We start from the raw sequence: 14,527 nt of genomic DNA on the forward strand, positions 1-14,527 counted from the left end.
ACCCCACCATATACTGTAGACCTGATAAAAACAACCCCACTATATACTGTAGACCTGATATAAACAACCCCACTATATACTGTAGACCTGATATAAACAACCCCATGTATATACTGTAGACCTGATATAAACAACCCCATGTATATACTGTAGACCTGATATAAACAACCCCACTATATACTGTAGACCTGATATAAACAACCCCATGTATATACTGTAGACCTGATATAAACAACCCCACTATATACTGTAGACCTGATAAAAACAACCCCATGTATATACTGTAGACCTGATATAAACAACCCCATGTATATACTGTAGACCTGATATAAACAACACCACTATATACTGTAGACCTGATATAAACAACCCCATGTATATACTGTAGACCTGATATAAACAACCCCACTATATACTGTAGACCTGATATAAACAACCCCATGTATATACTGTAGACCTGATATAAACAACCCCACTATATACTGTAGACCTGATAAAAACAACCCCACTATATACTGTAGACCTGATATAAACAACCCCATGTATATACTGTAGACCTGATATAAACAACCCCACTATATACTGTAGACCTGATAAAAACAACCCCATGTATATACTGTAGACCTGATATAAACAACCCCATGTATATACTGTAGACCTGATATAAACAACACCACTATATACTGTAGACCTGATATAAACAACCCCATGTATATACTGTAGACCTGATATAAACAACCCCATGTATATACTGTAGACCTGATATAAACAACCCCACTATATACTGTAGACCTGATATAAACAACCCCATGTATATACTGTAGACCTGATATAAACAACCCCACTATATACTGTAGACCTGATAAAAACAACCCCACTATATACTGTAGACCTGATATAAACAACCCCATGTATATACTGTAGACCTGATATAAACAACCCCACTATATACTGTAGACCTGATAAAAACAACCCCACTATATACTGTAGACCTGATATAAACAACCCCACTATATACTGTAGACCTGATATAAACAACCCCACTATATACTGTAGACCTGATATAAACAACCCCACTATATACTGTAGACCTGATATAAACAACCCCATGTATATACTGTAGACCTGATATAAACAACCCCATGTATATACTGTAGACCTGATAAAAACAACCCCACTATATACTGTAGACCTGATATAAACAACCCCATGTATATACTGTAGACCTGATATAAACAACCCCATGTATATACTGTAGACCTGATATAAACAACCCCATGTATATACTGTAGACCTGATAAAAACAACCCCATGTATATACTGTAGACCTGATAAAAACAACCCCACTATATACTGTAGACCTGATATAAACAACCCCACTATATACTGTAGACCTGATAAAAACAACCCCACTATATACTGTAGACCTGATAAAAACAACCCCATGTATATACTGTAGACCTGATATAAACAACCCCATGTATATACTGTAGACCTGATATAAACAACACCACTATATACTGTAGACCTGATATAAACAACCCCATGTATATACTGTAGACCTGATATAAACAACCCCACTATATACTGTAGACCTGATATAAACAACCCCATGTATATACTGTAGACCTGATATAAACAACCCCACTATATACTGTAGACCTGATAAAAACAACCCCACTATATACTGTAGACCTGATATAAACAACCCCATGTATATACTGTAGACCTGATATAAACAACCCCATGTATATACTGTAGACCTGATATAAACAACCCCACTATATACTGTAGACCTGATAAAAACAACCCCACTATATACTGTAGACCTGATATAAACAACCCCATGTATATACTGTAGACCTGATAAAAACAACCCCATGTATATACTGTAGACCTGATATAAACAACCCCACTATATACTGTAGACCTGATATAAACAACCCCATGTATATACTGTAGACCTGATATAAACAACCCCACTATATACTGTAGATCTGATAAAAACAACCCCACTATATACTGTAGACCTGATATAAACAACCCCACTATATACTGTAGACCTGATATAAACAACCCCACTATATAGTGTAGACCTGATAAAAACAACCCCATGTATATACTGTAGACCTGATATAAACAACCCCATGTATATACTGTAGACCTGATATAAACAACCCCATGTATATACTGTAGACCTGATAAAAACAACCCCATGTATATACTGTAGACCTGATATAAACAACCCCACTATATACTGTAGACCTGATATAAACAACCCCATGTATATACTGTAGACCTGATATAAACAACCCCACTATATACTGTAGACCTGATATATACAACCCCACTATATACTGTAGACCTGATAAAAACAACCCCACTATATACTGTAGACCTGATATAAACAACCCCACTATATATAGTAGACCTGATATAAACAACCCCATGTATATACTGTAGACCTGATAAAAACAACCCCACTATATACTGTAGACCTGATAAAAACAACCCCACTATATACTGTAGACCTGATAAAAACAACCCCACTATATACTGTAGATCTGATATAAACAACCCCACTATATACTATAGACCTGAAAAAAACAACCCCATGTATATACTGTAGACCTGATATAAACAACCCCACTATATACTGTAGACCTGATATAAACAACCCCACTATATACTGTAGACCTGATATAAACAACCCCACTATATACTGTAGACCTGATAAAAACAACCCCATGTATATAATGTAGACCTGATATAAACAACCCCACTATATACTGTAGACCTGATATAAACAACCCCATGTATATACTGTAGATCTGATAAAAACAACCCCACTATATACTGTAGACCTGATAAAAACAACCCCATGTATATACTGTAGATCTGATATAAACAACCCCACTATATACTGTAGACCTGATAAAAACAACCCCACTATATACTGTAGACCTGATAAAAACAACCCCATGTATATACTGTAGACCTGATATAAACAACCCCATGTATATACTGTAGACCTGATATAAACAACCCCATGTATATACTGTAGACCTGATATAAACAACCCCATGTATATACTGTAGACCTGATATAAACAACCCCATGTATATACTGTAGACCTGATATAAACAACCCCACTATATACTGTAGACCTGATAAAAACAACCCCACTATATACTGTAGACCTGATATAAACAACCCCATGTATATACTGTAGACCTGATATAAACAACCCCACTATATACTGTAGACCTGATATAAACAACCCCATGTATATGCTGTAGACCTGATAAAAACAACCCCATGTATATACTGTAGACCTGATATAAACAACCCCACTATATACTGTAGACCTGATATAAACAACCCCACTATATACTGTAGACCTGATATAAACAACCCCACTATATACTGTAGACCTGATAAAAACAACCCCACTATATACTGTAGACCTGATATAAACAACCCCATGTATATACTGTAGACCTGATATAAACAACCCCACTATATACTGTAGACCTGATATAAACAACCCCATGTATATGCTGTAGACCTGATAAAAACAACCCCATGTATATACTGTAGACCTGATATAAACAACCCCACTATATACTGTAGACCTGATATAAACAACCCCACTATATACTGTAGACCTGATATAAACAACCCCACTATATACTGTAGACCTGATAAAAACAACCCCATGTATATACTGTAGACCTGATATAAACAACCCCATGTATATACTGTAGACCTGATATAAACAACCCCACTATATACTGTAGACCTGATATAAACAACCCCACTATATACTGTAGACCTGATATAAACAACCCCATGTATATACTGTAGACCTGATAAAAACAACCCCACTATATACTGTAGACCTGATATAAACTACCCCATGTATATACTGTAGATCTGATATAAACAACCCCATGTATATACTGTAGACCTGATATAAACAACCCAATGTATATACTGTAGACCTGATATAAACAACCCCATGTATATACTGTAGACCTGATATAAACAACCCCATGTATATACTGTTGACCTGATAAAAACAACCCCACTATATACTGTAGACCTGATAAAAACAACCCCACTATATACTGAAGACCTGATAAAAACAACCCCACTATATACTGTAGACCTGATAAAAACAACCCCATGTATATACTGTAGACCTGATATAAACAACCCCATGTATATACTGTAGACCTGATAAACACAACCCCATGTATATACTGTAGACCTGATATAAACAACCCCACTATATACTGTAGACCTGATAAAAACAACCCCATGTATATACTGTAGACCTGATATAAACAACCCCACTATATACTGTAGACCTGATAAAAACAACCCCACTATATACTGTAGACCTGATATAAACAACCCCATGTATATACTGTAGACCTGATATAAACAACCCCACTATATACTGTAGACCTGATATAAACAACCCCATGTATATACTGTAGACCTGATATAAACAACCCCACTATATACTGTAGACCTGATAAAAACAACCCCATGTATATACTGTAGACCTGATATAAACAACCCCACTATATACTGTAGACCTGATAAAAACAACCCCACTATATACTGTAGACCTGATATAAACAACCCCATGTATATACTGTAGACCTGATATAAACAACCCCACTATATACTGTAGACCTGATATAAACAACCCCATGTATATGCTGCTGACCTGATAAAAACAACCCCATGTATATACTGTAGACCTGATATAAACAACCCCACTATATACTGTAGACCTGATATAAACAACCCCACTATATACTGTAGACCTGATATAAACAACCCCACTATATACTGTAGACCTGATAAAAACAACCCCATGTATATACTGTAGACCTGATATAAACAACCCAATGTATATACTGTAGACCTGATATAAACAACCCCACTATATACTGTAGACCTGATATAAACAACCCCACTATATACTGTAGACCTGATATAAACAACCCCATGTATATACTGTAGACCTGATATAAACAACCCCATGTATATACTGTAGACCTGATATAAACAACCCCATGTATATACTGTAGACCTGATATAAACAACCCCATGTATATACTGTAGACCTGATATAAACAACCCCACTATATACTGTAGACCTGATAAAAACAACCCCACTATATACTGTAGACCTGATATAAACAACCCCATGTATATACTGTAGACCTGATATAAACAACCCCACTATATACTGTAGACCTGATATAAACAACCCCATGTATATGCTGTAGACCTGATAAAAACAACCCCATGTATATACTGTAGACCTGATATAAACAACCCCACTATATACTGTAGACCTGATATAAACAACCCCACTATATACTGTAGACCTGATATAAACAACCCCACTATATACTGTAGACCTGATAAAAACAACCCCACTATATACTGTAGATCTGATAAAAACAACCCCATGTATATACTGTAGACCTGATATAAACAACCCCACTATATACTGTAGACCTGATATAAACAACCCCATGTATATACTGTAGACCTGATATAAACAACCCCATGTATATACTGTAGACCTGATATAAACAACCCCACTATATACTGTAGACCTGATATAAACAACCCCATGTATATGCTGTAGACCTGATAAAAACAACCCCATGTATATACTGTAGACCTGATATAAACAACCCCACTATATACTGTAGACCTGATATAAACAACCCCACTATATACTGTAGACCTGATATAAACAACCCCACTATATACTGTAGACCTGATATAAACAACCCCATGTATATACTGTAGACCTGATAAAAACAACCCCACTATATACTGTAGACCTGATATAAACTACCCCATGTATATACTGTAGATCTGATATAAACAACCCCATGTATATACTGTAGACCTGATATAAACAACCCAATGTATATACTGTAGACCTGATATAAACAACCCCATGTATATACTGTAGACCTGATATAAACAACCCCATGTATATACTGTAGACCTGATAAAAACAACCCCACTATATACTGTAGACCTGATATAAACAACCCCATGTATATACTGTAGACCTGATATAAACAACCCCACTATATACTGTAGACCTGATATAAACAACCCCATGTATATACTGTAGACCTGATAAAAACAACCCCACTATACAATGTAGACCTGATATAAACAACCCCACTATATACTGTAGACCTGATAAAAACAACCCCACTATATACTGTAGACCTGATATAAACAACCCCATGTATATACTGTAGACCTGATATAAACAACCCCACTATATACTGTAGACCTGATATAAACAACCCCACTATATACTGTAGACCTGATATAAACAACCCCATGTATATACTGTAGACCTGATATAAACAACCCCATGTATATACTGTAGACCTGATATAAACAACCCCATGTATATACTGTAGACCTGATAAAAACAACCCCACTATATACTGTAGACCTGATAAAAACAACCCCATGTATATACTGTAGACCTGATAAAAACAACCCCACTATATACTGTAGACCTGATATAAACAACCCCATGTATATACTGTAGACCTGATATAAACAACCCCATGTATATACTGTAGACCTGATATAAACAACCCCATGTATATACTGTAGACCTGATATAAACAACCCCATGTATATACTGTAGACCTGATATAAACAACCCCATGTATATACTGTAGACCTGATAAAAACAACCCCACTATATACTGTAGACCTGATATAAACAACCCCACTATATACTGTAGACCTGATAAAAACAACCCCACTATATACTGTAGACCTGATTAAAAACAACCCCATGTATATACTGTAGATCTGATATAAACAACCCCATGTATATACTGTAGACCTGATATAAACAACCCCATGTATATACTGTAGACCTGATATAAACAACCCCATGTATATACTGTAGACCTGATATAAACAACCCCACTATATACTGTACACCTGATATAAACAACCCCACTATATACTGTAGACCTGATAAAAACAACCCCACTATATACTGTAGACCTGATAAAAACAACCCCACTATATACTGTAGACCTGATATAAACAACCCCACTATATACTGTAGACCTGATAAAAACAACCCCATGTATATACTGTAGACCTGATAAAAACAACCCCACTATATACTGTAGACCTGATATAAACAACCCCATGTATATACTGTAGACCTGATATAAACAACCCCATGTATATACTGTAGACCTGATATAAACAACCCCACTATATACTGTAGACCTGATATAAACAACCCCATGTATATACTGTAGACCTGATATAAACAACCCCATGTATATACTGTAGACCTGATATAAACAACCCCACTATATACTGTAGACCTGATATAAACAACCCCATGTATATACTGTAGACCTGATAAAAACAACCCCATGTATATACTGTAGACCTGATATAAACAACCCCACTATATACTGTAGACCTGATATAAACAACCCCACTATATACTGTAGACCTGATAAAAACAACCCCACTATATACTGTAGACCTGATAAAAACAACCCCACTATATACTGTAGACCTGATATAAACAACCCCACTATATACTGTAGACCTGATATAATCAACCCCATGTATATACTGTAGACCTGATAAAAACAACCCCACTATATACTGTAGACCTGATAAAAACAACCCCACTATATACTGTAGACCTGATAAAAACAACCCCATGTATATACTGTAGACCTGATATAAACAACCACACTATATACTGTAGACCTGATATAAACAACCCCACTATATACTGTAGACCTGATATAAATAACCCCACTATATACTGTAGACCTCATAAAAACAACCCCATGTATATAATGTAGACCTGATATAAACAACCCCACTATATACTGTAGACCTGATATAAACAACCCCATGTATATAATGTAGACCTGATATAAACAACCCCACTATATACTGTAGACCTGATATAAACAACCCCATGTATATACTGTAGATCTGATAAAAACAACCCCACTATATACTGTAGACCTGATATAAACAACCCCACTATATACTGTAGACCTGATAAAAACAACCCCATGTATATACTGTAGATCTGATATAAACAACCCCACTATATACTGTAGACCTGATAAAAACAACCCCATGTATATACTGTAGATCTGATATAAACAACCCCACTATATACTGTAGACCTGATAAAAACAACCCCACTATATACTGTAGACCTGATAAAAACAACAACATGTATATACTGTAGACCTGATATAAACAACCCCATGTATATACTGTAGACCTGATATAAACAACCCCATGTATATACTGTAGACCTGATATAAACAACCCCATGTATATACTGTAGAACTGATATAAACAACCCCATGTATATACTGTAGACCTGATATAAACAACCCCACTATATACTGTAGACCTGATAAAAACAACCCCACTATATACTGTAGACCTGATATAAACAACCCCATGTATATACTGTAGACCTGATATAAACAACCCCACTATATACTGTAGACCTGATATAAACAACCCCCCTATATACTGTAGACCTGATATAAACAACCCCACTATATACTGTAGACCTGATAAAAACATCCCCATGTATATACTGTAGACCTGATATAAACAACCCCATGTATATACTGTAGACCTGATATAAACAACCCCATGTATATACTGTAGACCTGATATAAACAACCCCACTATATACTGTAGACCTGATATAAACTACCCCATGTATATACTGTAGATCTGATATAAACAACCCCATGTATATACTGTAGACCTGATATAAACAACCCAATGTATATACTGTAGACCTGATATAAACAACCCCATGTATATACTGTAGACCTGATATAAACAACCCCATGTATATACTGTAGACCTGATATAAACAACCCCATGTATATACTGTTGACCTGATAAAAACAACCCCACTATATACTGTAGACATGATAAAAACAAACCCACTATATACTGTAGACCTGATAAAAACAACCCCATGTATATACTGTAGACCTGATATAAACAACCCCATGTATATACTGTAGACCTGATAAACACAACCCCATGTATATACTGTAGACCTGATATAAACAACCCCACTATATACTGTAGACCTGATAAAAACAACCCCATGTATATACTGTAGACCTGATATAAACAACCCCACTATATATTGTAGACCTGATAAAAACAACCCCATGTATATACTGTAGACCTGATATAAACAACCCCACTATATACTGTAGACCTGATAAAAACAACCCCATGTATATACTGTAGATCTGATATAAACAACCCCATGTATATACTGTAGACCTGATAAAAACAACCCCATGTATATACTGTAGACCTGATATAAACAACCCCATGTATATACTGTAGACCTGATATAAACAACCCCATGTATATACTGTAGACCTGATATAAACAACCCCACTATATACTGTAGACCTGAAATAAACAACCCCATGTATATACTGTAGACCTGATATAAACAACCGCATGTATATACTGTAGACCTGATATAAACAACCCCATGTATATACTGTAGACCTGATATAAACAACCCCACTATATACTGTAGACCTGATATAAACAACCCCACTATATACTGTAGACCTAATATAAACAACCCCATGTATATACTGTAGACCTGATATAAACAACCGCATGTATATACTGTAGACCTGATAAAAACAACCCCACTATATACTGTAGACCTGATATAAACAACCCTATGTATATACTGTAGACCTGATATAAACAACCCCACTATATACTGTAGACCTGATATAAACAACCCCACTATATACTGTAGACCTGATATAAACAACCCCACTATATACTGTAGACCTGATATAAACAACCCCACTATATACTGTAGACCTGATAAAAACAACCCCACTATATACTGTAGACCTGATATAAACAACCCCATGTATATACTGTAGATCTGATAAAAACAACCCCACTATATACTGTAGACCTGATAAAAACAACCCCATGTATATACTGTAGACCTGATATAAACAACCCCATGTATATACTGTAGACCTGATAAAAACAACCCCACTATATACTGTAGACCTGATAAAAACAACCCCACTATGTACTGTAGACTTGATAAAAACAACCCCATGTATATACTGTAGACCTGATATAAACAACCCCACTATATACTGTAGACCTGATAAAAACAACCCCATGTATATACTGTAGACATGATATAAACAACCCCATGTATATACTGTAGACCTGATATAAACAACCCCACTATATACTGTAGACCTGATAAAAACAACCCCATGTATATACTGTAGACCTGATATAAACAACCCCATGTATATACTGTAGACCTGATATAAACAACCCCATGTATATACTGTAGACCTGATATAAACAACCCCACTATATACTGTAGACCTGATATAAACAACCCCATGTATATACTGTAGACCTGATATAAACAACCCCACTATATACTGTAGACCTGATATAAACAACCCCATGTATATACTGTAGACCTGATATAAACAACCCCACTATATACTGTAGACCTGATATAAACAACCCCACTATATACTGTAGACCTGATAAAAACAACCCCATGTATATACTGTAGATCTGATATAAACAACCCCACTATATACTGTAGACCTGATAAAAACAACCCCATGTATATACTGTAGATCTGATATAAACAACCCCACTATATACTGTAGACCTGATAAAAACAACCCCACTATATACTGTAGACCTGATAAAAACAACCCCATGTATATACTGTAGACCTGATATAAACAACCCCATGTATATACTGTAGACCTGATATAAACAACCCCATGTATATACTGTAGACCTGATATAAACAACCCCATGTATATACTGTAGACCTGATATAAACAACCCCACTATATACTGTAGACCTGATAAAAACAACCCCACTATATACTGTAGACCTGATATAAACAACCCCATGTATATACTGTAGACCTGATATAAACAACCCCACTATATACTGTAGACCTGATATAAACAACCCCCCTATATACTGTAGACCTGATATAAACAACCCCACTATATACTGTAGACCTGATAAAAACATCCCCATGTATATACTGTAGACCTGATATAAACAACCCCATGTATATACTGTAGACCTGATATAAACAACCCCATTTATATACTGTAGACCTGATATAAACAACCCCATGTATATACTGTAGACCTGATATAAACAACCCCACTATATACTGTAGACCTGATATAAACTACCCCATGTATATACTGTAGATCTGATATAAACAACCCCATGTATATACTGTAGACCTGATATAAACAACCCAATGTATATACTGTAGACCTGATATAAACAACCCCATGTATATACTGTAGACCTGATATAAACAACCCCATGTATATACTGTAGACCTGATATAAACAACCCCATGTATATACTGTTGACCTGATAAAAACAACCCCACTATATACTGTAGACCTGATAAAAACAAACCCACTATATACTGTAGACCTGATAAAAACAACCCCATGTATATACTGTAGACCTGATATAAACAACCCCATGTATATACTGTAGACCTGATAAACACAACCCCATGTATATACTGTTGACCTGATAAAAACAACCCCACTATATACTGTAGACCTGATAAAAACAAACCCACTATATACTGTAGACCTGATAAAAACAACCCCATGTATATACTGTAGACCTGATATAAACAAACCCACTATATACTGTAGACCTGATATAAACAACCCCATGTATATACTGTAGACCTGATATAAACAACCCCACTATATACTGTAGACCTGATATAAACAACCCCATGTATATACTGTAGACCTGATATAAACAACCCCACTATATACTGTAGACCTGATATAAACAACCCCATGTATATACTGTAGACCTGATAAAAACAACCCCATGTATATACTGTAGACCTGATATAAACAACCCCACTATATACTGTAGACCTGATATAAACAACCCCATGTATATACTGTAGACCTGATATAAACAACCCCACTATATACTGTAGACCTGATATAAACAACCCCATGTATATACTGTAGACCTGATAAAAACAACCCCACTATATACTGTAGACCTGATATAAACAACCCCATGTATATACTGTAGACCTGATAAAAACAACCCCACTATATACTGTAGACCTGATAAAAACAACCCCACTATATACTGTAGACCTGATATAAACTACCCCATGTATATACTGTAGATCTGATATAAACAACCCCATGTATATACTGTAGACCTGATATAAACAACCCAATGTATATACTGTAGACCTGATATAAACAACCCCATGTATATACTGTAGACCTGATATAAACAACCCCATGTATATACTGTAGACCTGATATAAACAACCCCATGTATATACTGTTGACCTGATAAAAACAACCCCACTATATACTGTAGACATGATAAAAACAAACCCACTATATACTGTAGACCTGATAAAAACAACCCCATGTATATACTGTAGACCTGATATAAACAACCCCATGTATATACTGTAGACCTGATAAACACAACCCCATGTATATACTGTAGACCTGATATAAACAACCCCACTATATACTGTAGACCTGATAAAAACAACCCCATGTATATACTGTAGACCTGATATAAACAACCCCACTATATATTGTAGACCTGATAAAAACAACCCCATGTATATACTGTAGACCTGATATAAACAACCCCACTATATACTGTAGACCTGATAAAAACAACCCCATGTATATACTGTAGATCTGATATAAACAACCCCATGTATATACTGTAGACCTGATAAAAACAACCCCATGTATATACTGTAGACCTGATATAAACAACCCCATGTATATACTGTAGACCTGATATAAACAACCCCATGTATATACTGTAGACCTGATATAAACAACCCCACTATATACTGTAGACCTGATATAAACAACCCCACTATATACTGTAGACCTAATATAAACAACCCCATGTATATACTGTAGACCTGATATAAACAACCGCATGTATATACTGTAGACCTGATAAAAACAACCCCACTATATACTGTAGACCTGATATAAACAACCCTATGTATATACTGTAGACCTGATATAAACAACCCCACTATATACTGTAGACCTGATATAAACAACCCCACTATATACTGTAGACCTGATATAAACAACCCCACTATATACTGTAGACCTGATATAAACAACCCCACTATATACTGTAGACCTGATAAAAACAACCCCACTATATACTGTAGACCTGATATAAACAACCCCATGTATATACTGTAGATCTGATAAAAACAACCCCACTATATACTGTAGACCTGATAAAAACAACCCCATGTATATACTGTAGACCTGATATAAACAACCCCATGTATATACTGTAGACCTGATAAAAACAACCCCACTATATACTGTAGACCTGATAAAAACAACCCCACTATGTACTGTAGACTTGATAAAAACAACCCCATGTATATACTGTAGACCTGATATAAACAACCCCACTATATACTGTAGACCTGATAAAAACAACCCCATGTATATACTGTAGACATGATATAAACAACCCCATGTATATACTGTAGACCTGATATAAACAACCCCATGTATATACTGTAGACCTGATATAAACAACCCCACTATATACTGTAGACCTGATATAAACAACCCCACTATATACTGTAGACCTGATAAAAACAACCCCACTATATACTGTAGACCTGATATAAACAACCCCATGTATATACTGTAGACCTGATATAAACAACCCCATGTATATACTGTAGACCTGATATAAACAACCCCACTATATACTGTAGACCTGATATAAACAACCCCATGTATATACTGTAGACCTGATATAAACAACCCCACTATATACTGTAGACCTGATATAAACAACCCCACTATATACTGTAGACCTGATAAAAACAACCCCATGTATATACTGTAGATCTGATATAAACAACCCCACTATATACTGTAGACCTGATAAAAACAACCCCATGTATATACTGTAGATCTGATATAAACAACCCCACTATATACTGTAGACCTGATAAAAACAACCCCACTATATACTGTAGACCTGATAAAAACAACCCCATGTATATACTGTAGACCTGATATAAACAACCCCATGTATATACTGTAGACCTGATATAAACAACCCCATGTATATACTGTAGACCTGATATAAACAACCCCATGTATATACTGTAGACCTGATATAAACAACCCCACTATATACTGTAGACCTGATAAAAACAACCCCACTATATACTGTAGACCTGATATAAACAACCCCATGTATATACTGTAGACCTGATATAAACAACCCCACTATATACTGTAGACCTGATATAAACAACCCCCCTATATA

At 35.5% G+C, this 14,527-nt stretch overlaps 1 protein-coding gene across 1 annotated transcript in view; it reads right to left on the reverse strand.

The window, feature by feature from the left end:
* Nucleotides 1–14,527, reverse strand: part of LOC106574939 (E3 ubiquitin-protein ligase HECW2) — a 352,817-nt gene that overhangs the window by 214,943 nt on the left and 123,347 nt on the right. The gene's annotated exons all lie outside the window — the stretch shown is intronic.

The sequence above is a fragment of the Salmo salar genome, chromosome 16 (genome assembly GCF_965601325.2).
Source record: "Salmo salar chromosome 16, fSalSal1, whole genome shotgun sequence".
Lineage (NCBI taxonomy): Eukaryota > Metazoa > Chordata > Actinopteri > Salmoniformes > Salmonidae > Salmo > Salmo salar.